Source organism: Hyperolius riggenbachi, chromosome 4 (assembly GCF_040937935.1).
Source record: "Hyperolius riggenbachi isolate aHypRig1 chromosome 4, aHypRig1.pri, whole genome shotgun sequence".
In the NCBI taxonomy this organism is placed as follows: domain Eukaryota; kingdom Metazoa; phylum Chordata; class Amphibia; order Anura; family Hyperoliidae; genus Hyperolius; species Hyperolius riggenbachi.
The window spans coordinates 24754208-24773670 of NC_090649.1; the positions used below are offsets into that span (position 1 = coordinate 24754208).

The following is a 19463-nucleotide window of genomic DNA, read 5'->3' on the forward strand; positions in this document are numbered from 1 at the left end:
TTGTTGACCCTTTCCCGTTTGCATCCCATGATACAACAGCGTCTTCCTTACTCCACCGCTTTAGTGGAAAACGGCCCACATCTCTGGCAAACCATTTTTGGGCTTCTACCTGCCAGGGTAATTACCTATTACTGTTACCCTGACTCAATTAAAAAAGGGGAGTCGGGCAGCTTGCTAGAAAGAGTTACAGAGTTCAGCTGGGTAGGGTTGAGGATCAAAGGCCAAAAAAGACTCTTGTGGGGTATCCTTTCATAGCTCAGTGGCCATCAAGTTCCCCCTTTTTAGCCTCACTGCACCTCAGTCCAGAGCACAAAAAAAAGCAACAAGGGCAAGAGTGCTTTCTCCCACTTTCCATTCCATCTACTAGGTCATTGGAGAAGAACTAAAGTCAGTAGCGACCCTTATTGGCAGCAGCCCACTACTTTGTTTGAAGACAAAGTGCTTTGTATTTGACTTAATACCTCTAGCGACCCGTTTTGTCTGCTTCCACTTTTGGGAGTCTGATTACTTTTTACCGGTTGTATCACACCTTTCTAAAATTCCTACTTTTTGTTGACCCCTTGCTCAACACTCTGTGAAGACAAAAGAAATGTTGTAAAATACACAGTCCTCCATTCCAATGAAACTGTGTGGCGTTCCATCGTTAACTCTGACATCGCAGTTCCGCTCATCCGCCCGCGTCTCTTGCGCAGATGTGTATAGATGGGGGATTAGCTCAAATGGTAGAGCGCTCGCTTAGCATGCGAGAGGTAGTGGGATCGATGCCTGCATCCTCCACACACATGCTTTTTTATCTTGAACCCCAGAGACAAACACTCATTTTCTGCACCTTCCGCTCGCTAGGAATGAGGATCAAAGGCTGGCAAAACCTTAGCTGGGGTATCCTTCGATAGCTCAGCTGGTAGAGCGGAGGACTGTAGATTGACAAAATGTTGAGAAAACTGTAATCCTTAGGTCGCTGGTTCGATTCCGGCTCGAAGGAACTTTTACGTCACGTTGATAACACACCGTCTTTCTTGTTGACCCTTTCCCGTTTGCATCCCATGATACAACAGCGTCTTCCTTACTCCACCGCTTTAGTGGGAAACGGCCCACATCTCTGGCAAACCATTTTTGGGCTTCTACCTGCCAGGGTAATTACCTATTACTGTTACCCTGACTCAATTAAAAAAGGGGAGTCGGGCAGCTTGCTAGAAAGAGTTACAGAGTTCAGCTGGGTAGGGTTGAGGATCAAAGGCCAAAAAAGACTCTTGTGGGGTATCCTTTCATAGCTCAGTGGCCATCAAGTTCCCCCTTTTTAGCCTCACTGCACCTCAGTCCAGAGCACAAAAAAAAGCAACAAGGGCAAGAGTGCTTTCTCCCACTTTCCATTCCATCTACTAGGTCATTGGAGAAGAACTAAAGTCAGTAGCGACCCTTATTGGCAGCAGCCCACTACTTTGTTTGAAGACAAAGTGCTTTGTATTTGACTTAATACCTCTAGCGACCCGTTTTGTCTGCTTCCACTTTTGGGAGTCTGATTACTTTTTACCGGTTGTATCACACCTTTTTAAAATTCCTACTTTTTGTTGACCCCTTGCTCAACACTCTGTGAAGACAAAAGAAATGTTGTAAAATACACAGTCCTCCATTCCAATGAAACTGTGTGGCGTTCCATCGTTAACTCTGACATCGCAGTTCCGCTCATCCGCCCGCGTCGCTTGCGCAGATGTGTATAGATGGGGGATTAGCTCAAATGGTAGAGCGCTCGCTTAGCATGCGAGAGGTAGCGGGATCGATGCCCGCATCCTCCACACACATGCTTTTCCATCTTGAACCCCAGAGACAAACACTCATTTTCTGCACCTTCCGCTCGCTAGGAATGAGGATCAAAGGCTGGCAAAACCTTAGCTGGGGTATCCTTCGATAGCTCAGCTGGTAGAGCGGAGGACTGTAGATTGACAAAATGTTGAGAAAACTGTAATCCTTAGGTCGCTGGTTCGATTCCGGCTTGAAGGAACTTTTACGTCACGTTGATAACACACCAGCTTTCTTGTTGACCCTTTCCCGTTTGCATCCCATGATACAACAGCGTCTTCCTTACTCCACCGCTTTAGTGGAAAACGGCCCACATCTCTGGCAAACCATTTTTGGGCTTCTACCTGCCAGGGTAATTACCGTATTTTTCGGACTATAAGACGCACCGGACTATAAGACGCACCTAGGTTTAGAGGACAAAAATTAAGGGAAAAAAAATTATATTGAACCTGGTGCATCCATAGTGCCGTTGTGTCTTCTATACCTTCCCTCCCACAATGATTGTTCCTCTTGTGCCTTTCTGATACCTCTTGTGTCTCCCTGTGTCCTCCTTTATTCTCTGTCCTGTGTCCTTTGTCCCCCTGTGTCCTTTGTCCCCCTGTGTGCTCTATGCCCATGTGTCCTGATGTCCTCTTTGCCTCTATGTAGCCCTGTGTCCTCTGTCCCCATGTCTCTTATCCTCCTGTGTCCTCCATACCCGTGTCATCCTGCCTTCCAGTATCCCTGTGTGTTGGAGTGCCTGTCCCCCTGTTCCCTCTGATGTCCGCTGTGCCACCTCCTTAGTCCTCTGCAGTGTTGATACCCCCGCACCCTCAGTCCTCTCCAATGTCGCTGTTCCCCGCCCCTTTAGAGAGTGGCCACCATCCTGTCCCCTCGGCATCCATTACATGCCTGAGATGACGGCTGCAAATGTTTTGTTCAGGCTACGTCCCCTCCGGCGTCCATTAAATATCGGAGGTGAAAGCTGCAAAAGTATTCAGGCTATGTCCCTTCCGGCCATTACATACCGGACATGACCGCTGCGCGGTTACCCAGAAGTGGCTACGGAACTAGTAGCCTCACAACTTTGAAAAAGATTGGCGAATCAGGAGGAGGGGCGCTGCCCCAGACCGCCAATCACAGCTCTCGCTGCTCTCTCCTCCTTGCCGATAGGAGCCGCGGTCTTTCGGGCGGGACAAGTCTCGGCATTGGGGCCAATCACTGCACTCCATGCACGGACAGCAGTGATTGGCCCCAATGCCGAGACTTGTCCCGCCCGAAAGACCGCGGCTCCTATCAGCAAGGAGGAGAGAGCAGGGAGAGCTGTGATTGGCGGTCTGGGGCAGCGCCCCTCCGCCTGATTCGCCGATCTTTTTTAAAGTTGTGAGGCTACTAGTTCCGTAGCCACTTCTGGGTACAGCGGTCATGTCCGGTATGTAATGGCCGGAGGGGACATAGCCTGAAGAATACTTTTGCAGCTTTCACCTCCGATATTTAATGGACGCCGGAGGGGATGTAGCCTGACGAAAACGTTTGCAGCCGTCATCTCAGGCATGTAATGGACGCCGGAGGGGACAGGATGGTGGCCACTCTCTAGAGGGGCGGGGAACAGCGACATTGGAGAGGACTGAGGGTGCGGGGGTATCAACACTGCAGAGGACTAAGGAGGTGGCACAGCAGAACAGGTGGGCCAAAGGACAGGGGACATGGGAAGTAAAAAAAAAGTAGTATTCGGAGTATAAGACGCACCAACTTTTTCACCCCACTTTTGGGGGAGAAAAAGTGCGTCTTATAGTCCGAAAAATACGGTACCTATTACTGTTACCCTGACTCAATTAAAAAAGGGGAGTCGGGCAGCTTGCTAGAAAGAGTTACAGAGTTCAGCTGGGTAGGGTTGAGGATCAAAGGCCAAAAAAGACTCTTGTGGGGTATCCTTTCATAGCTCAGTGGCCATCAAGTTCCCCCTTTTTAGCCTCACTGCACCTCAGTCCAGAGCACAAAAAAAAGCAACAAGGGCAAGAGTGCTTTCTCCCACTTTCCATTCCATCTACTAGGTCATTGGAGAAGAACTAAAGTCAGTAGCGACCCTTATTGGCAGCAGCCCACTACTTTGTTTGAAGACAAAGTGCTTTGTATTTGACTTAATACCTCTAGCGACCCGTTTTGTCTGCTTCCACTTTTGGGAGTCTGATTACTTTTTACCGGTTGTATCACACCTTTTTAAAATTCCTACTTTTTGTTGACCCCTTGCTCAACACTCTGTGAAGACAAAAGAAATGTTGTAAAATACACAGTCCTCCATTCCAATGAAACTGTGTGGCGTTCCATCGTTAACTCTGACATCGCAGTTCCGCTCATCCGCCCGCGTCTCTTGCGCAGATGTGTATAGATGGGGGATTAGCTCAAATGGTAGAGCGCTCGCTTAGCATGCGAGAGGTAGCGGGATCGATGCCCTCATCCTCCACACACATGCTTTTCCATCTTGAACCCCAGAGACAAACACTCATTTTCTGCACCTTCCGCTCGCTAGGAATGAGGATCAAAGGCTGGCAAAACCTTAGCTGGGGTATCCTTCGATAGCTCAGCTGGTAGAGCGGAGGACTGTAGATTGACAAAATGTTGAGAAAACTGTAATCCTTAGGTCGCTGGTTCGATTCCGGCTCGAAGGAACTTTTACATCACGTTGATAACACACCGTCTTTCTTGTTGACCCTTTCCCGTTTGCATCCCATGATACAACAGCGTCTTCCTTACTCCACCGCTTTAGTGGAAAACGGCCCACATCTCTGGCAAACCATTTTTGGGCTTCTACCTGCCAGGGTAATTACCTATTACTGTTACCCTGACTCAATTAAAAAAGGGGAGTCGGGCAGCTTGCTAGAAAGAGTTACAGAGTTCAGCTGGGTAGGGTTGAGGATCAAAGGCCAAAAAAGACTCTTGTGGGGTATCCTTTCATAGCTCAGTGGCCATCAAGTTCCCCCTTTTTAGCCTCACTGCACCTCAGTCCAGAGCACAAAAAAAAAGCAACCAGGGCAAGAGTGCTTTCTCCCACTTTCCATTCCATCTACTAGGTCATTGGAGAAGAACTAAAGTCAGTAGCGACCCTTATTGGCAGCAGCCCACTACTTTGTTTGAAGACAAAGTGCTTTGTATTTGACTTAATACCTCTAGCGACCCGTTTTGTCTGCTTCCACTTTTGGGAGTCTGATTACTTTTTACCGGTTGTATCACACCTTTCTAAAATTCCTACTTTTTGTTGACCCCTTGCTCAACACTCTGTGAAGACAAAAGAAATGTTGTAAAATACACAGTCCTCCATTCCAATGAAACTGTGTGGCGTTCCATCGTTAACTCTGACATCGCAGTTCCGCTCATCCGCCCGCGTCGCTTGCGCAGATGTGTATAGATGGGGGATTAGCTCAAATGGTAGAGCGCTCGCTTAGCATGCGAGAGGTAGCGGGATCGATGCCCGCATCCTCCACACACATGCTTTTCCATCTTGAACCCCAGAGACAAACACTCATTTTCTGCACCTTCCGCTCGCTAGGAATGAGGATCAAAGGCTGGCAAAACCTTAGCTTGGGTATCCTTCGATAGCTCAGCTGGTAGAGCGGAGGACTGTAGATTGACAAAATGTTGAGAAAACTGTAATCCTTAGGTCGCTGGTTCGATTCCGGCTCGAAGGAACTTTTACGTCACGTTGATAACACACCGTCTTTCTTGTTGACCCTTTCCCGTTTGCATCCCATGATACAACAGCGTCTTCCTTACTCCACCGCTTTAGTGGAAAACGGCCCACATCTCTGGCAAACCATTTTTGGGCTTCTACCTGCCAGGGTAATTACCTATTACTGTTACCCTGACTCAATTAAAAAAGGGGAGTCGGGCAGCTTGCTAGAAAGAGTTACAGAGTTCAGCTGGGTAGGGTTGAGGATCAAAGGCCAAAAAAGACTCTTGTGGGGTATCCTTTCATAGCTCAGTGGCCATCAAGTTCCCCCTTTTTAGCCTCACTGCACCTCAGTCCAGGGCACAAAAAAAAAGCAACAAGGGCAAGAGTGCTATCTCCCACTTTCCATTTCATCTACTAGGGCATTGGAGAAGAACTAAAGTCAGTAGCGTCCCTTATTGGCAGCAGCCCACTACTTTGTTTGAAGACAAAGTGCTTTGTATTTGACTTAATACCTCTAGCGACCCGTTTTGTCTGCTTCCACTTTTGGGAGTCTGATTACTTTTTACCGGTTGTATCACACCTTTCTAAAATTCCTACTTTTTGTTGACCCCTTGCTCAACACTCTGTGAAGACAAAAGAAATGTTGTAAAATACACAGTCCTCCATTCCAATGAAACTGTGTGGCGTTCCATCGTTAACTCTGACATCGCAGTTCCGCTCATCCGCCCGCGTCGCTTGCGCAGATGTGTATAGATGGGGGATTAGCTCAAATGGTAGAGCGCTCGCTTAGCATGCGAGAGGTAGCGGGATCGATGCCCGCATCCTCCACACACATGCTTTTCCATCTTGAACCCCAGAGACAAACACTCATTTTCTGCACCTTCCGCTCGCTAGGAATGAGGATCAAAGGCTGGCAAAACCTTAGCTGGGGTATCCTTCGATAGCTCAGCTGGTAGAGCGGAGGACTGTAGATTGACAAAATGTTGAGAAAACTGTAATCCTTAGGTCGCTGGTTCGATTCCGGCTCGAAGGAACTTTTACGTCACGTTGATAACACACCGTCTTTCTTGTTGACCCTTTCCCGTTTGCATCCCATGATACAACAGCGTCTTCCTTACTCCACCGCTTTAGTGGAAAACGGCCCACATCTCTGGCAAACCATTTTTGGGCTTCTACCTGCCAGGGTAATTACCTATTACTGTTACCCTGACTCAATTAAAAAAGGGGAGTCGGGCAGCTTGCTAGAAAGAGTTACAGAGTTCAGCTGGGTAGGGTTGAGGATCAAAGGCCAAAAAAGACTCTTGTGGGGTATCCTTTCATAGCTCAGTGGCCATCAAGTTCCCCCTTTTTAGCCTCACTGCACCTCAGTCCAGAGCACAAAAAAAAAGCAACCAGGGCAAGAGTGCTTTCTCCCACTTTCCATTCCATCTACTAGGTCATTGGAGAAGAACTAAAGTCAGTAGCGACCCTTATTGGCAGCAGCCCACTACTTTGTTTGAAGACAAAGTGCTTTGTATTTGACTTAATACCTCTAGCGACCCGTTTTGTCTGCTTCCACTTTTGGGAGTCTGATTACTTTTTACCGGTTGTATCACACCTTTCTAAAATTCCTACTTTTTGTTGACCCCTTGCTCAACACTCTGTGAAGACAAAAGAAATGTTGTAAAATACACAGTCCTCCATTCCAATGAAACTGTGTGGCGTTCCATCGTTAACTCTGACATCGCAGTTCCGCTCATCCGCCCGCGTCGCTTGCGCAGATGTGTATAGATGGGGGATTAGCTCAAATGGTAGAGCGCTCGCTTAGCATGCGAGAGGTAGCGGGATCGATGCCCGCATCCTCCACACACATGCTTTTCCATCTTGAACCCCAGAGACAAACACTCATTTTCTGCACCTTCCGCTCGCTAGGAATGAGGATCAAAGGCTGGCAAAACCTTAGCTCGGGTATCCTTCGATAGCTCAGCTGGTAGAGCGGAGGACTGTAGATTGACAAAATGTTGAGAAAACTGTAATCCTTAGGTCGCTGGTTCGATTCCGGCTCGAAGGAACTTTTACGTCACGTTGATAACACACCGTCTTTCTTGTTGACCCTTTCCCGTTTGCATCCCATGATACAACAGCGTCTTCCTTACTCCACCGCTTTAGTGGAAAACGGCCCACATCTCTGGCAAACCATTTTTGGGCTTCTACCTGCCAGGGTAATTACCTATTACTGTTACCCTGACTCAATTAAAAAAGGGGAGTCGGGCAGCTTGCTAGAAAGAGTTACAGAGTTCAGCTGGGTAGGGTTGAGGATCAAAGGCCAAAAAAGACTCTTGTGGGGTATCCTTTCATAGCTCAGTGGCCATCAAGTTCCCCCTTTTTAGCCTCACTGCACCTCAGTCCAGAGCACAAAAAAAAGCAACAAGGGCAAGAGTGCTTTCTCCCACTTTCCATTCCATCTACTAGGTCATTGGAGAAGAACTAAAGTCAGTAGCGACCCTTATTGGCAGCAGCCCACTACTTTGTTTGAAGACAAAGTGCTTTGTATTTGACTTAATACCTCTAGCGACCCGTTTTGTCTGCTTCCACTTTTGGTAGTCTGATTACTTTTTACCGGTTGTATCACACCTTTCTAAAATTCCTACTTTTTGTTGACCCCTTGCTCAACACTCTGTGAAGACAAAAGAAATGTTGTAAAATACACAGTCCTCCATTCCAATGAAACTGTGTGGCGTTCCATCGTTAACTCTGACATCGCAGTTCCGCTCATCCGCCCGCGTCTCTTGCGCAGATGTGTATAGATGGGGGATTAGCTCAAATGGTAGAGCGCTCGCTTAGCATGCGAGAGGTAGTGGGATCGATGCCCGCATCCTCCACACACATGCTTTTTTATCTTGAACCCCAGAGACAAACACTCATTTTCTGCACCTTCCGCTCGCTAGGAATGAGGATCAAAGGCTGGCAAAACCTTAGCTGGGGTATCCTTCGATAGCTCAGCTGGTAGAGCGGAGGACTGTAGATTGACAAAATGTTGAGAAAACTGTAATCCTTAGGTCGCTGGTTCGATTCCGGCTCGAAGGAACTTTTACGTCACGTTGATAACACACCGTCTTTCTTGTTGACCCTTTCCCGTTTGCATCCCATGATACAACAGCGTCTTCCTTACTCCACCGCTTTAGTGGGAAACGGCCCACATCTCTGGCAAACCATTTTTGGGCTTCTACCTGCCAGGGTAATTACCTATTACTGTTACCCTGACTCAATTAAAAAAGGGGAGTCGGGCAGCTTGCTAGAAAGAGTTACAGAGTTCAGCTGGGTAGGGTTGAGGATCAAAGGCCAAAAAAGACTCTTGTGGGGTATCCTTTCATAGCTCAGTGGCCATCAAGTTCCCCCTTTTTAGCCTCACTGCACCTCAGTCCAGAGCACAAAAAAAAGCAACAAGGGCAAGAGTGCTTTCTCCCACTTTCCATTCCATCTACTAGGTCATTGGAGAAGAACTAAAGTCAGTAGCGACCCTTATTGGCAGCAGCCCACTACTTTGTTTGAAGACAAAGTGCTTTGTATTTGACTTAATACCTCTAGCGACCCGTTTTGTCTGCTTCCACTTTTGGGAGTCTGATTACTTTTTACCGGTTGTATCACACCTTTTTAAAATTCCTACTTTTTGTTGACCCCTTGCTCAACACTCTGTGAAGACAAAAGAAATGTTGTAAAATACACAGTCCTCCATTCCAATGAAACTGTGTGGCGTTCCATCGTTAACTCTGACATCGCAGTTCCGCTCATCCGCCCGCGTCGCTTGCGCAGATGTGTATAGATGGGGGATTAGCTCAAATGGTAGAGCGCTCGCTTAGCATGCGAGAGGTAGCGGGATCGATGCCCGCATCCTCCACACACATGCTTTTCCATCTTGAACCCCAGAGACAAACACTCATTTTCTGCACCTTCCGCTCGCTAGGAATGAGGATCAAAGGCTGGCAAAACCTTAGCTGGGGTATCCTTCGATAGCTCAGCTGGTAGAGCGGAGGACTGTAGATTGACAAAATGTTGAGAAAACTGTAATCCTTAGGTCGCTGGTTCGATTCCGGCTTAAAGGAACTTTTACGTCACGTTGATAACACACCAGCTTTCTTGTTGACCCTTTCCCGTTTGCATCCCATGATACAACAGCGTCTTCCTTACTCCACCGCTTTAGTGGAAAACGGCCCACATCTCTGGCAAACCATTTTTGGGCTTCTACCTGCCAGGGTAATTACCGTATTTTTCGGACTATAAGACGCACCGGACTATAAGACGCACCTAGGTTTAGAGGACAAAAATTAAGGGAAAAAAAATTATATTGAACCTGGTGCATCCATAGTGCCGTTGTGTCTTCTATACCTTCCCTCCCACAATGATTGTTCCTCTTGTGCCTTTCTGATACCTCTTGTGTCTCCCTGTGTCCTCCTTTATTCTCTGTCCTGTGTCCTTTGTCCCCCTGTGTCCTTTGTCCCCCTGTGTGCTCTATGCCCATGTGTCCTGATGTCCTCTTTGCCTCTATGTAGCCCTGTGTCCTCTGTCCCCATGTCTCTTATCCTCCTGTGTCCTCCATACCCGTGTCATCCTGCCTTCCAGTATCCCTGTGTGTTGGAGTGCCTGTCCCCCTGTTCCCTCTGATGTCCGCTGTGCCACCTCCTTAGTCCTCTGCAGTGTTGATACCCCCGCACCCTCAGTCCTCTCCAATGTCGCTGTTCCCCGCCCCTTTAGAGAGTGGCCACCATCCTGTCCCCTCGGCATCCATTACATGCCTGAGATGACGGCTGCAAATGTTTTGTTCAGGCTACGTCCCCTCCGGCATCCATTAAATATCGGAGGTGAAAGCTGCAAAAGTATTCAGGCTATGTCCCTTCCGGCCATTACATACCGGACATGACCGCTGCGCGGTTACCCAGAAGTGGCTACGGAACTAGTAGCCTCACAACTTTGAAAAAGATTGGCGAATCAGGAGGAGGGGCGCTGCCCCAGACCGCCAATCACAGCTCTCGCTGCTCTCTCCTCCTTGCCGATAGGAGCCGCGGTCTTTCGGGCGGGACAAGTCTCGGCATTGGGGCCAATCACTGCACTCCATGCACGGACAGCAGTGATTGGCCCCAATGCCGAGACTTGTCCCGCCCGAAAGACCGCGGCTCCTATCAGCAAGGAGGAGAGAGCAGGGAGAGCTGTGATTGGCGGTCTGGGGCAGCGCCCCTCCGCCTGATTCGCCGATCTTTTTTAAAGTTGTGAGGCTACTAGTTCCGTAGCCACTTCTGGGTACAGCGGTCATGTCCGGTATGTAATGGCCGGAGGGGACATAGCCTGAAGAATACTTTTGCAGCTTTCACCTCCGATATTTAATGGACGCCGGAGGGGATGTAGCCTGACGAAAACGTTTGCAGCCGTCATCTCAGGCATGTAATGGACGCCGGAGGGGACAGGATGGTGGCCACTCTCTAGAGGGGCGGGGAACAGCGACATTGGAGAGGACTGAGGGTGCGGGGGTATCAACACTGCAGAGGACTAAGGAGGTGGCACAGCAGAACAGGTGGGCCAAAGGACAGGGGACATGGGAAGTAAAAAAAAAGTAGTATTCGGAGTATAAGACGCACCAACTTTTTCACCCCACTTTTGGGGGAGAAAAAGTGCGTCTTATAGTCCGAAAAATACGGTACCTATTACTGTTACCCTGACTCAATTAAAAAAGGGGAGTCGGGCAGCTTGCTAGAAAGAGTTACAGAGTTCAGCTGGGTAGGGTTGAGGATCAAAGGCCAAAAAAGACTCTTGTGGGGTATCCTTTCATAGCTCAGTGGCCATCAAGTTCCCCCTTTTTAGCCTCACTGCACCTCAGTCCAGAGCACAAAAAAAAGCAACAAGGGCAAGAGTGCTTTCTCCCACTTTCCATTCCATCTACTAGGTCATTGGAGAAGAACTAAAGTCAGTAGCGACCCTTATTGGCAGCAGCCCACTACTTTGTTTGAAGACAAAGTGCTTTGTATTTGACTTAATACCTCTAGCGACCCGTTTTGTCTGCTTCCACTTTTGGGAGTCTGATTACTTTTTACCGGTTGTATCACACCTTTTTAAAATTCCTACCTTTTGTTGACCCCTTGCTCAACACTCTGTGAAGACAAAAGAAATGTTGTAAACTACACAGTCCTCCATTCCAATGAAACTGTGTGGCGTTCCATCGTTAACTCTGACATCGCAGTTCCGCTCATCCGCCCGCGTCGCTTGCGCAGATGTGTATAGATGGGGGATTAGCTCAAATGGTAGAGCGCTCGCTTAGCATGCGAGAGGTAGCGGGATCGATGCCCGCATCCTCCACACACATGCTTTTCCATCTTGAACCCCAGAGACAAACACTCATTTTCTGCACCTTCCGCTCGCTAGGAATGAGGATCAAAGGCTGGCAAAACCTTAGCTGGGGTATCCTTCGATAGCTCAGCTGGTAGAGCGGAGGACTGTAGATTGACAAAATGTTGAGAAAACTGTAATCCTTAGGTTGCTGGTTCGATTCCGGCTCGAAGGAACTTTTACGTCACGTTGATAACACACCGTCTTTCTTGTTGACCCTTTCCCGTTTGCATCCCATGATACAACAGCGTCTTCCTTACTCCACCGCTTTAGTGGAAAACGGCCCACATCTCTGGCAAACCATTTTTGGGCTTCTACCTGCCAGGGTAATTACCTATTACTGTTACCCTGACTCAATTAAAAAAGGGGAGTCGGGCAGCTTGCTAGAAAGAGTTACAGAGTTCAGCTGGGTAGGGTTGAGGATCAAAGGCCAAAAAAGACTCTTGTGGGGTATCCTTTCATAGCTCAGTGGCCATCAAGTTCCCCCTTTTTAGCCTCACTGCACCTCAGTCCAGGGCACAAAAAAAAAGCAACAAGGGCAAGAGTGCTATCTCCCACTTTCCATTTCATCTACTAGGGCATTGGAGAAGAAGTAAAGTCAGTAGCGTCCCTTATTGGCAGCAGCCCACTACTTTGTTTGAAGACAAAGTGCTTTGTATTTGACTTAATACCTCTAGCGACCCGTTTTGTCTGCTTCCACTTTTGGGAGTCTGATTACTTTTTACCGGTTGTATCACACCTTTCTAAAATTCCTACTTTTTGTTGACCCCTTGCTCAACACTCTGTGAAGACAAAAGAAATGTTGTAAAATACACAGTCCTCCATTCCAATGAAACTGTGTGGCGTTCCATCGTTAACTCTGACATCGCAGTTCCGCTCATCCGCCCGCGTCTCTTGCGCTGATGTGTATAGATGGGGGATTAGCTCAAATGGTAGAGCGCTCGCTTAGCATGCGAGAGGTAGCGGGATCGATGCCCGCATCCTCCACACACATGCTTTTCCATCTTGAACCCCAGAGACAAACACTCATTTTCTGCACCTTCCGCTCGCTAGGAATGAGGATCAAAGGCTGGCAAAACCTTAGCTGGGGTATCCTTCGATAGCTCAGCTGGTAGAGCGGAGGACTGTAGATTGACAAAATGTTGAGAAAACTGTAATCCTTAGGTCGCTGGTTCGATTCCGGCTCGAAGGAACTTTTACATCACGTTGATAACACACCGTCTTTCTTGTTGACCCTTTCCCGTTTGCATCCCATGATACAACAGCGTCTTCCTTACTCCACCGCTTTAGTGGAAAACGGCCCACATCTCTGGCAAACCATTTTTGGGCTTCTACCTGCCAGGGTAATTACCTATTACTGTTACCCTGACTCAATTAAAAAAGGGGAGTCGGGCAGCTTGCTAGAAAGAGTTACAGAGTTCAGCTGGGTAGGGTTGAGGATCAAAGGCCAAAAAAGACTCTTGTGGGGTATCCTTTCATAGCTCAGTGGCCATCAAGTTCCCCCTTTTTAGCCTCACTGCACCTCAGTCCAGAGCACAAAAAAAAAGCAACCAGGGCAAGAGTGCTTTCTCCCACTTTCCATTCCATCTACTAGGTCATTGGAGAAGAACTAAAGTCAGTAGCGACCCTTATTGGCAGCAGCCCACTACTTTGTTTGAAGACAAAGTGCTTTGTATTTGACTTAATACCTCTAGCGACCCGTTTTGTCTGCTTCCACTTTTGGGAGTCTGATTACTTTTTACCGGTTGTATCACACCTTTCTAAAATTCCTACTTTTTGTTGACCCCTTGCTCAACACTCTGTGAAGACAAAAGAAATGTTGTAAAATACACAGTCCTCCATTCCAATGAAACTGTGTGGCGTTCCATCGTTAACTCTGACATCGCAGTTCCGCTCATCCGCCCGCGTCGCTTGCGCAGATGTGTATAGATGGGGGATTAGCTCAAATGGTAGAGCGCTCGCTTAGCATGCGAGAGGTAGCGGGATCGATGCCCGCATCCTCCACACACATGCTTTTCCATCTTGAACCCCAGAGACAAACACTCATTTTCTGCACCTTCCGCTCGCTAGGAATGAGGATCAAAGGCTGGCAAAACCTTAGCTCGGTTATCCTTCGATAGCTCAGCTGGTAGAGCGGAGGACTGTAGATTGACAAAATGTTGAGAAAACTGTAATCCTTAGGTCGCTGGTTCGATTCCGGCTTGAAGGAACTTTTACGTCACGTTGATAACACACCGTCTTTCTTGTTGACCCTTTCCCGTTTGCATCCCATGATACAACAGCGTCTTCCTTACTCCACCGCTTTAGTGGAAAACGGCCCACATCTCTGGCAAACCATTTTTGGGCTTCTACCTGCCAGGGTAATTACCTATTACTGTTACCCTGACTCAATTAAAAAAGGGGAGTCGGGCAGCTTGCTAGAAAGAGTTACAGAGTTCAGCTGGGTAGGGTTGAGGATCAAAGGCCAAAAAAGACTCTTGTGGGGTATCCTTTCATAGCTCAGTGGCCATCAAGTTCCCCCTTTTTAGCCTCACTGCACCTCAGTCCAGGGCACAAAAAAAAAGCAACAAGGGCAAGAGTGCTATCTCCCACTTTCCATTTCATCTACTAGGGCATTGGAGAAGAACTAAAGTCAGTAGCGTCCCTTATTGGCAGCAGCCCACTACTTTGTTTGAAGACAAAGTGCTTTGTATTTGACTTAATACCTCTAGCGACCCGTTTTGTCTGCTTCCACTTTTGGGAGTCTGATTACTTTTTACCGGTTGTATCACACCTTTCTAAAATTCCTACTTTTTGTTGACCCCTTGCTCAACACTCTGTGAAGACAAAAGAAATGTTGTAAAATACACAGTCCTCCATTCCAATGAAACTGTGTGGCGTTCCATCGTTAACTCTGACATCGCAGTTCCGCTCATCCGCCCGCGTCTCTTGCGCTGATGTGTATAGATGGGGGATTAGCTCAAATGGTAGAGCGCTCGCTTAGCATGCGAGAGGTAGCGGGATCGATGCCCGCATCCTCCACACACATGCTTTTCCATCTTGAACCCCAGAGACAAACACTCATTTTCTGCACCTTCCGCTCGCTAGGAATGAGGATCAAAGGCTGGCAAAACCTTAGCTGGGGTATCCTTCGATAGCTCAGCTGGTAGAGCGGAGGACTGTAGATTGACAAAATGTTGAGAAAACTGTAATCCTTAGGTCGCTGGTTCGATTCCGGCTCGAAGGAACTTTTACATCACGTTGATAACACACCGTCTTTCTTGTTGACCCTTTCCCGTTTGCATCCCATGATACAACAGCGTCTTCCTTACTCCACCGCTTTAGTGGAAAACGGCCCACATCTCTGGCAAACCATTTTTGGGCTTCTACCTGCCAGGGTAATTACCTATTACTGTTACCCTGACTCAATTAAAAAAGGGGAGTCGGGCAGCTTGCTAGAAAGAGTTACAGAGTTCAGCTGGGTAGGGTTGAGGATCAAAGGCCAAAAAAGACTCTTGTGGGGTATCCTTTCATAGCTCAGTGGCCATCAAGTTCCCCCTTTTTAGCCTCACTGCACCTCAGTCCAGAGCACAAAAAAAAAGCAACCAGGGCAAGAGTGCTTTCTCCCACTTTCCATTCCATCTACTAGGTCATTGGAGAAGAACTAAAGTCAGTAGCGACCCTTATTGGCAGCAGCCCACTACTTTGTTTGAAGACAAAGTGCTTTGTATTTGACTTAATACCTCTAGCGACCCGTTTTGTCTGCTTCCACTTTTGGGAGTCTGATTACTTTTTACCGGTTGTATCACACCTTTCTAAAATTCCTACTTTTTGTTGACCCCTTGCTCAACACTCTGTGAAGACAAAAGAAATGTTGTAAAATACACAGTCCTCCATTCCAATGAAACTGTGTGGCGTTCCATCGTTAACTCTGACATCGCAGTTCCGCTCATCCGCCCGCGTCGCTTGCGCAGATGTGTATAGATGGGGGATTAGCTCAAATGGTAGAGCGCTCGCTTAGCATGCGAGAGGTAGCGGGATCGATGCCCGCATCCTCCACACACATGCTTTTCCATCTTGAACCCCAGAGACAAACACTCATTTTTTGCACCTTCCGCTCGCTAGGAATGAGGATCAAAGGCTGGCAAAACCTTAGCTCGGGTATCCTTTGATAGCTCAGCTGGTAGAGCGGAGGACTGTAGATTGACAAAATGTTGAAAAAACTGTAATCCTTAGGTCGCTGGTTCGATTCCGGCTCGAAGGAACTTTTACGTCACGTTGATAACACACCGTCTTTCTTGTTGACCCTTTCCCGTTTGCATCCCATGATACAACAGCGTCTTCCTTACTCCACCGCTTTAGTGGAAAACGGCCCACATCTCTGGCAAACCATTTTTGGGCTTCTACCTGCCAGGGTAATTACCTATTACTGTTACCCTGACTCAATTAAAAAAGGGGAGTCGGGCAGCTTGCTAGAAAGAGTTACAGAGTTCAGCTGGGTAGGGTTGAGGATCAAAGGCCAAAAAAGACTCTTGTGGGGTATCCTTTCATAGCTCAGTGGTCATCAAGTTCCCCCTTTTTAGCCTCACTGCACCTCAGTCCAGAGCACAAAAAAAAAGCAACAAGGGCAAGAGTGCTATCTCCCACTTTCCATTTCATCTACTAGGGCATTGGAGAAGAACTAAAGTCAGTAGCGACCCTTATTGGCAGCAGCCCACTACTTTGTTTGAAGACAAAGTGCTTTGTATTTGACTTAATACCTCTAGCGACCCGTTTTGTCTGCTTCCACTTTTGGGAGTCTGATTACTTTTTACCGGTTGTATCACACCTTTCTAAAATTCCTACTTTTTGTTGACCCCTTGCTCAACACTCTGTGAAGACAAAAGAAATGTTGTAAAATACACAGTCCTCCATTCCAATGAAACTGTGTGGCGTTCCATCGGTAACTCTGACATCGCAGTTCCGCTCATCCGCCCGCGTCTCTTGCACAGATGTGTATAGATGGGGGATTAGCTCAAATGGTAGAGCGCTCGCTTAGCATGCGAGAGATAGCGGGATCGATGCCCGCATCCTCCACACACATGCTTTTCCATCTTGAACCCCAGAGACAAACACTCATTTTCTGCACCTTCCGCTCGCTAGGAATGAGGATCAAAGGCTGGCAAAACCTTAGCTGGGGTATCCCTCGATAGCTCAGCTGGTAGAGCGGAGGACTGTAGATTGACAAAATGTTGAGAAAACTGTATTCCTTAAGTCGCTGGTTCGATTCCGGCTCGAAGGAACTTTTACGTCACGTTGATAACACACCGTCTTTCTTGTTGACCCTTTCCCGTTTGCATCCCATGATACAACAGCGTCTTCCTTACTCCACCGCTTTAGTGGAAAACGGCCCACATCTCTGGCAAACCATTTTTGGGCTTCTACCTGCCAGGGTAATTACCTATTACTGTTACCCTGACTCAATTAAAAAAGGGGAGTCGGGCAGCTTGCTAGAAAGAGTTACAGAGTTCAGCTGGGTAGGGTTGAGGATCAAAGGCCAAAAAAGACTCTTGTGGGGTATCCTTTCATAGCTCAGTGGCCATCAAGTTCCCCCTTTTTAGCCTCACTGCACCTCAGTCCAGAGCACAAAAAAAAAGCAACAAGGGCAAGAGTGCTATCTCCCACTTTCCATTCCATCTACTAGGTCATTGGAGAAGAACTAAAGTCAGTAGCGACCCTTATTGGCAGCAGCCCACTACTTTGTTTGAAGACAAAGTGCTTTGTATTTGACTTAATACCTCTAGCGACCCGTTTTGTCTGCTTCCACTTTTGGGAGTCTGCTTACTTTTTACCGGTTGTATCACACCTTTCTAAAATTCCTACTTTTTGTTGACCCCTTGCTCAACACTCTGTGAAGACAAAAGAAATGTTGTAAAATACACAGTCCTCCATTCCAATGAAACTGTGTGGCGTTCCATCGTTAACTCTGACATCGCAGTTCCGCTCATCCGCCCGCGTCTCTTGCGCAGATGTGTATAGATGGGGGATTAGCTCAAATGGTAGAGCGCTCGCTTAGCATGCGAGAGGTAGCGGGATCGATGCCCGCATCCTCCACACACATGCTTTTCCATCTTGAACCCCAGAGACAAACACTCATTTTCTGCACCTTCCGCTCGCTAGGAATGAGGATCAAAGGCTGGCAAAACCTTAGCTCGGGTATCCTTCGATAGCTCAGCTGGTAGAGCGGAGGACTGTAGATTGACAAAATGTTGAGAAAACTGTAATCCTTAGGTCGCTGGTTCGATTCCGGCTCGAAGGAACTTTTACGTCACGTTGATAACACACCGTCTTTCTTGTTGACCCTTTCCCGTTTGCATCCCATGATACAACAGCGTCTTCCTTACTCCACCGCTTTAGTGGAAAACGGCCCACATCTCTGGCAAACCATTTTTGGGCTTCTACCTGCCAGGGTAATTACCTATTACTGTTACCCTGACTCAATTAAAAAAGGGGAGTCGGGCAGCTTGCTAGAAAGAGTTACAGAGTTCAGCTGGGTAGGGTTGAGGATCAAAGGCCAAAAAAGACTCTTGTGGGGTATCCTTTCATAGCTCAGTGGCCATCAAGTTCCCCCTTTTTAGCCTCACTGCACCTCAGTCCAGGGCACAAAAAAAAAGCAACAAGGGCAAGAGTGCTATCTCCCACTTTCCATTTCATCTACTAGGGCATTGGAGAAGAACTAAAGTCAGTAGCGTCCCTTATTGGCAGCAGCCCACTACTTTGTTTGAAGACAAAGTGCTTTGTATTTGACTTAATACCTCTAGCGACCCGTTTTGTCTGCTTCCACTTTTGGGAGTCTGCTTACTTTTTACCGGTTGTATCACACCTTTCTAAAATTCCTACTTTTTGTTGACCCCTTGCTCAACACTCTGTGAAGACAAAAGAAATGTTGTAAAATACACAGTCCTCCATTCCAATGAAACTGTGTGGCGTTCCATCGTTAACTCTGACATCGCAGTTCCGCTCATCCGCCCGCGTCTCTTGCGCAGATGTGTATAGATGGGGGATTAGCTCAAATGGTAGAGCGCTCGCTTAGCATGCGAGAGGTAGCGGGATCGATGCCCGCATCCTCCACACACATGCTTTTCCATCTTGAACCCCAGAGACAAACACTCATTTTCTGCACCTTCCGCTCGCTAGGAATGAGGATCAAAGGCTGGCAAAACCTTAGCTGGGGTATCCTTCGATAGCTCAGCTGGTAGAGCGGAGGACTGTAGATTGACAAAATGTTGAGAAAACTGTAATCCTTAGGTCGCTGGTTCGATTCCGGCTCGAAGGAACTTTTACGTCACGTTGATAACACACCGTCTTTCTTGTTGACCCTTTCCCGTTTGCATCCCATGATACAACAGCGTCTTCCTTACTCCACCGCTTTAGTGGAAAACGGCCCACATCTCTGGCAAACCATTTTTGGGCTTCTACCTGCCAGGGTAATTACCTATTACTGTTACCCTGACTCAATTAAAAAAGGGGAGTCGGGCAGCTTGCTAGAAAGAGTTACAGAGTTCAGCTGGGTAGGGTTGAGGATCAAAGGCCAAAAAAGACTCTTGTGGGGTATCCTTTCATAGCTCAGTGGTCATCAAGTTCCCCCTTTTTAGCCTCACTGCACCTCAGTCCAGAGCACAAAAAAAAAGCAACAAGGGCAAGA

The 19463-nt window shown here is 47.7% G+C and overlaps 28 non-coding genes across 28 annotated transcripts; all 28 read left to right on the forward strand.

Moving 5' to 3' along the window:
* The first annotated feature begins 883 nt into the window (after positions 1–883).
* Positions 884–982, forward strand: TRNAY-GUA (transfer RNA tyrosine (anticodon GUA)). The gene is made up of 2 exons: positions 884–920; positions 947–982. It is a non-coding gene; the product is annotated as a tRNA-Tyr (tRNA).
* Positions 983–1720: 738 nt separating this feature from the next.
* Positions 1721–1793, forward strand: TRNAA-AGC (transfer RNA alanine (anticodon AGC)). The gene has a single exon. It is a non-coding gene; the product is annotated as a tRNA-Ala (tRNA).
* A 106-nt stretch (positions 1794–1899) lies between these two features.
* TRNAY-GUA (transfer RNA tyrosine (anticodon GUA)) lies at positions 1900–1998 on the forward strand. The gene is made up of 2 exons: positions 1900–1936; positions 1963–1998. It is a non-coding gene; the product is annotated as a tRNA-Tyr (tRNA).
* Positions 1999–4346: 2348 nt separating this feature from the next.
* TRNAY-GUA (transfer RNA tyrosine (anticodon GUA)) lies at positions 4347–4445 on the forward strand. The gene is made up of 2 exons: positions 4347–4383; positions 4410–4445. It is a non-coding gene; the product is annotated as a tRNA-Tyr (tRNA).
* A 739-nt stretch (positions 4446–5184) lies between these two features.
* TRNAA-AGC (transfer RNA alanine (anticodon AGC)) lies at positions 5185–5257 on the forward strand. The gene has a single exon. It is a non-coding gene; the product is annotated as a tRNA-Ala (tRNA).
* A 106-nt stretch (positions 5258–5363) lies between these two features.
* TRNAY-GUA (transfer RNA tyrosine (anticodon GUA)) lies at positions 5364–5462 on the forward strand. Its single transcript has 2 exons — positions 5364–5400; positions 5427–5462. It is a non-coding gene; the product is annotated as a tRNA-Tyr (tRNA).
* Positions 5463–6201: 739 nt separating this feature from the next.
* Positions 6202–6274, forward strand: TRNAA-AGC (transfer RNA alanine (anticodon AGC)). Its single transcript has one exon. It is a non-coding gene; the product is annotated as a tRNA-Ala (tRNA).
* Positions 6275–6380: 106 nt separating this feature from the next.
* Positions 6381–6479, forward strand: TRNAY-GUA (transfer RNA tyrosine (anticodon GUA)). The gene is made up of 2 exons: positions 6381–6417; positions 6444–6479. It is a non-coding gene; the product is annotated as a tRNA-Tyr (tRNA).
* A 739-nt stretch (positions 6480–7218) lies between these two features.
* Positions 7219–7291, forward strand: TRNAA-AGC (transfer RNA alanine (anticodon AGC)). Its single transcript has one exon. It is a non-coding gene; the product is annotated as a tRNA-Ala (tRNA).
* A 106-nt stretch (positions 7292–7397) lies between these two features.
* On the forward strand, positions 7398–7496 carry TRNAY-GUA (transfer RNA tyrosine (anticodon GUA)). Its single transcript has 2 exons — positions 7398–7434; positions 7461–7496. It is a non-coding gene; the product is annotated as a tRNA-Tyr (tRNA).
* Positions 7497–8234: 738 nt separating this feature from the next.
* On the forward strand, positions 8235–8307 carry TRNAA-AGC (transfer RNA alanine (anticodon AGC)). Its single transcript has one exon. It is a non-coding gene; the product is annotated as a tRNA-Ala (tRNA).
* A 106-nt stretch (positions 8308–8413) lies between these two features.
* TRNAY-GUA (transfer RNA tyrosine (anticodon GUA)) lies at positions 8414–8512 on the forward strand. The gene is made up of 2 exons: positions 8414–8450; positions 8477–8512. It is a non-coding gene; the product is annotated as a tRNA-Tyr (tRNA).
* A 738-nt stretch (positions 8513–9250) lies between these two features.
* TRNAA-AGC (transfer RNA alanine (anticodon AGC)) lies at positions 9251–9323 on the forward strand. Its single transcript has one exon. It is a non-coding gene; the product is annotated as a tRNA-Ala (tRNA).
* Positions 9324–11697: 2374 nt separating this feature from the next.
* Positions 11698–11770, forward strand: TRNAA-AGC (transfer RNA alanine (anticodon AGC)). Its single transcript has one exon. It is a non-coding gene; the product is annotated as a tRNA-Ala (tRNA).
* Positions 11771–11876: 106 nt separating this feature from the next.
* On the forward strand, positions 11877–11975 carry TRNAY-GUA (transfer RNA tyrosine (anticodon GUA)). Its single transcript has 2 exons — positions 11877–11913; positions 11940–11975. It is a non-coding gene; the product is annotated as a tRNA-Tyr (tRNA).
* Positions 11976–12714: 739 nt separating this feature from the next.
* Positions 12715–12787, forward strand: TRNAA-AGC (transfer RNA alanine (anticodon AGC)). The gene has a single exon. It is a non-coding gene; the product is annotated as a tRNA-Ala (tRNA).
* A 106-nt stretch (positions 12788–12893) lies between these two features.
* On the forward strand, positions 12894–12992 carry TRNAY-GUA (transfer RNA tyrosine (anticodon GUA)). The gene is made up of 2 exons: positions 12894–12930; positions 12957–12992. It is a non-coding gene; the product is annotated as a tRNA-Tyr (tRNA).
* A 739-nt stretch (positions 12993–13731) lies between these two features.
* TRNAA-AGC (transfer RNA alanine (anticodon AGC)) lies at positions 13732–13804 on the forward strand. Its single transcript has one exon. It is a non-coding gene; the product is annotated as a tRNA-Ala (tRNA).
* Positions 13805–13910: 106 nt separating this feature from the next.
* On the forward strand, positions 13911–14009 carry TRNAY-GUA (transfer RNA tyrosine (anticodon GUA)). Its single transcript has 2 exons — positions 13911–13947; positions 13974–14009. It is a non-coding gene; the product is annotated as a tRNA-Tyr (tRNA).
* Positions 14010–14748: 739 nt separating this feature from the next.
* TRNAA-AGC (transfer RNA alanine (anticodon AGC)) lies at positions 14749–14821 on the forward strand. The gene has a single exon. It is a non-coding gene; the product is annotated as a tRNA-Ala (tRNA).
* A 106-nt stretch (positions 14822–14927) lies between these two features.
* On the forward strand, positions 14928–15026 carry TRNAY-GUA (transfer RNA tyrosine (anticodon GUA)). The gene is made up of 2 exons: positions 14928–14964; positions 14991–15026. It is a non-coding gene; the product is annotated as a tRNA-Tyr (tRNA).
* A 739-nt stretch (positions 15027–15765) lies between these two features.
* On the forward strand, positions 15766–15838 carry TRNAA-AGC (transfer RNA alanine (anticodon AGC)). The gene has a single exon. It is a non-coding gene; the product is annotated as a tRNA-Ala (tRNA).
* Positions 15839–15944: 106 nt separating this feature from the next.
* Positions 15945–16043, forward strand: TRNAY-GUA (transfer RNA tyrosine (anticodon GUA)). Its single transcript has 2 exons — positions 15945–15981; positions 16008–16043. It is a non-coding gene; the product is annotated as a tRNA-Tyr (tRNA).
* Positions 16044–16782: 739 nt separating this feature from the next.
* On the forward strand, positions 16783–16855 carry TRNAA-AGC (transfer RNA alanine (anticodon AGC)). Its single transcript has one exon. It is a non-coding gene; the product is annotated as a tRNA-Ala (tRNA).
* Positions 16856–17799: 944 nt separating this feature from the next.
* Positions 17800–17872, forward strand: TRNAA-AGC (transfer RNA alanine (anticodon AGC)). The gene has a single exon. It is a non-coding gene; the product is annotated as a tRNA-Ala (tRNA).
* A 106-nt stretch (positions 17873–17978) lies between these two features.
* On the forward strand, positions 17979–18077 carry TRNAY-GUA (transfer RNA tyrosine (anticodon GUA)). The gene is made up of 2 exons: positions 17979–18015; positions 18042–18077. It is a non-coding gene; the product is annotated as a tRNA-Tyr (tRNA).
* Positions 18078–18816: 739 nt separating this feature from the next.
* TRNAA-AGC (transfer RNA alanine (anticodon AGC)) lies at positions 18817–18889 on the forward strand. Its single transcript has one exon. It is a non-coding gene; the product is annotated as a tRNA-Ala (tRNA).
* Positions 18890–18995: 106 nt separating this feature from the next.
* On the forward strand, positions 18996–19094 carry TRNAY-GUA (transfer RNA tyrosine (anticodon GUA)). Its single transcript has 2 exons — positions 18996–19032; positions 19059–19094. It is a non-coding gene; the product is annotated as a tRNA-Tyr (tRNA).
* The last annotated feature ends 369 nt before the right edge of the window (positions 19095–19463 follow it).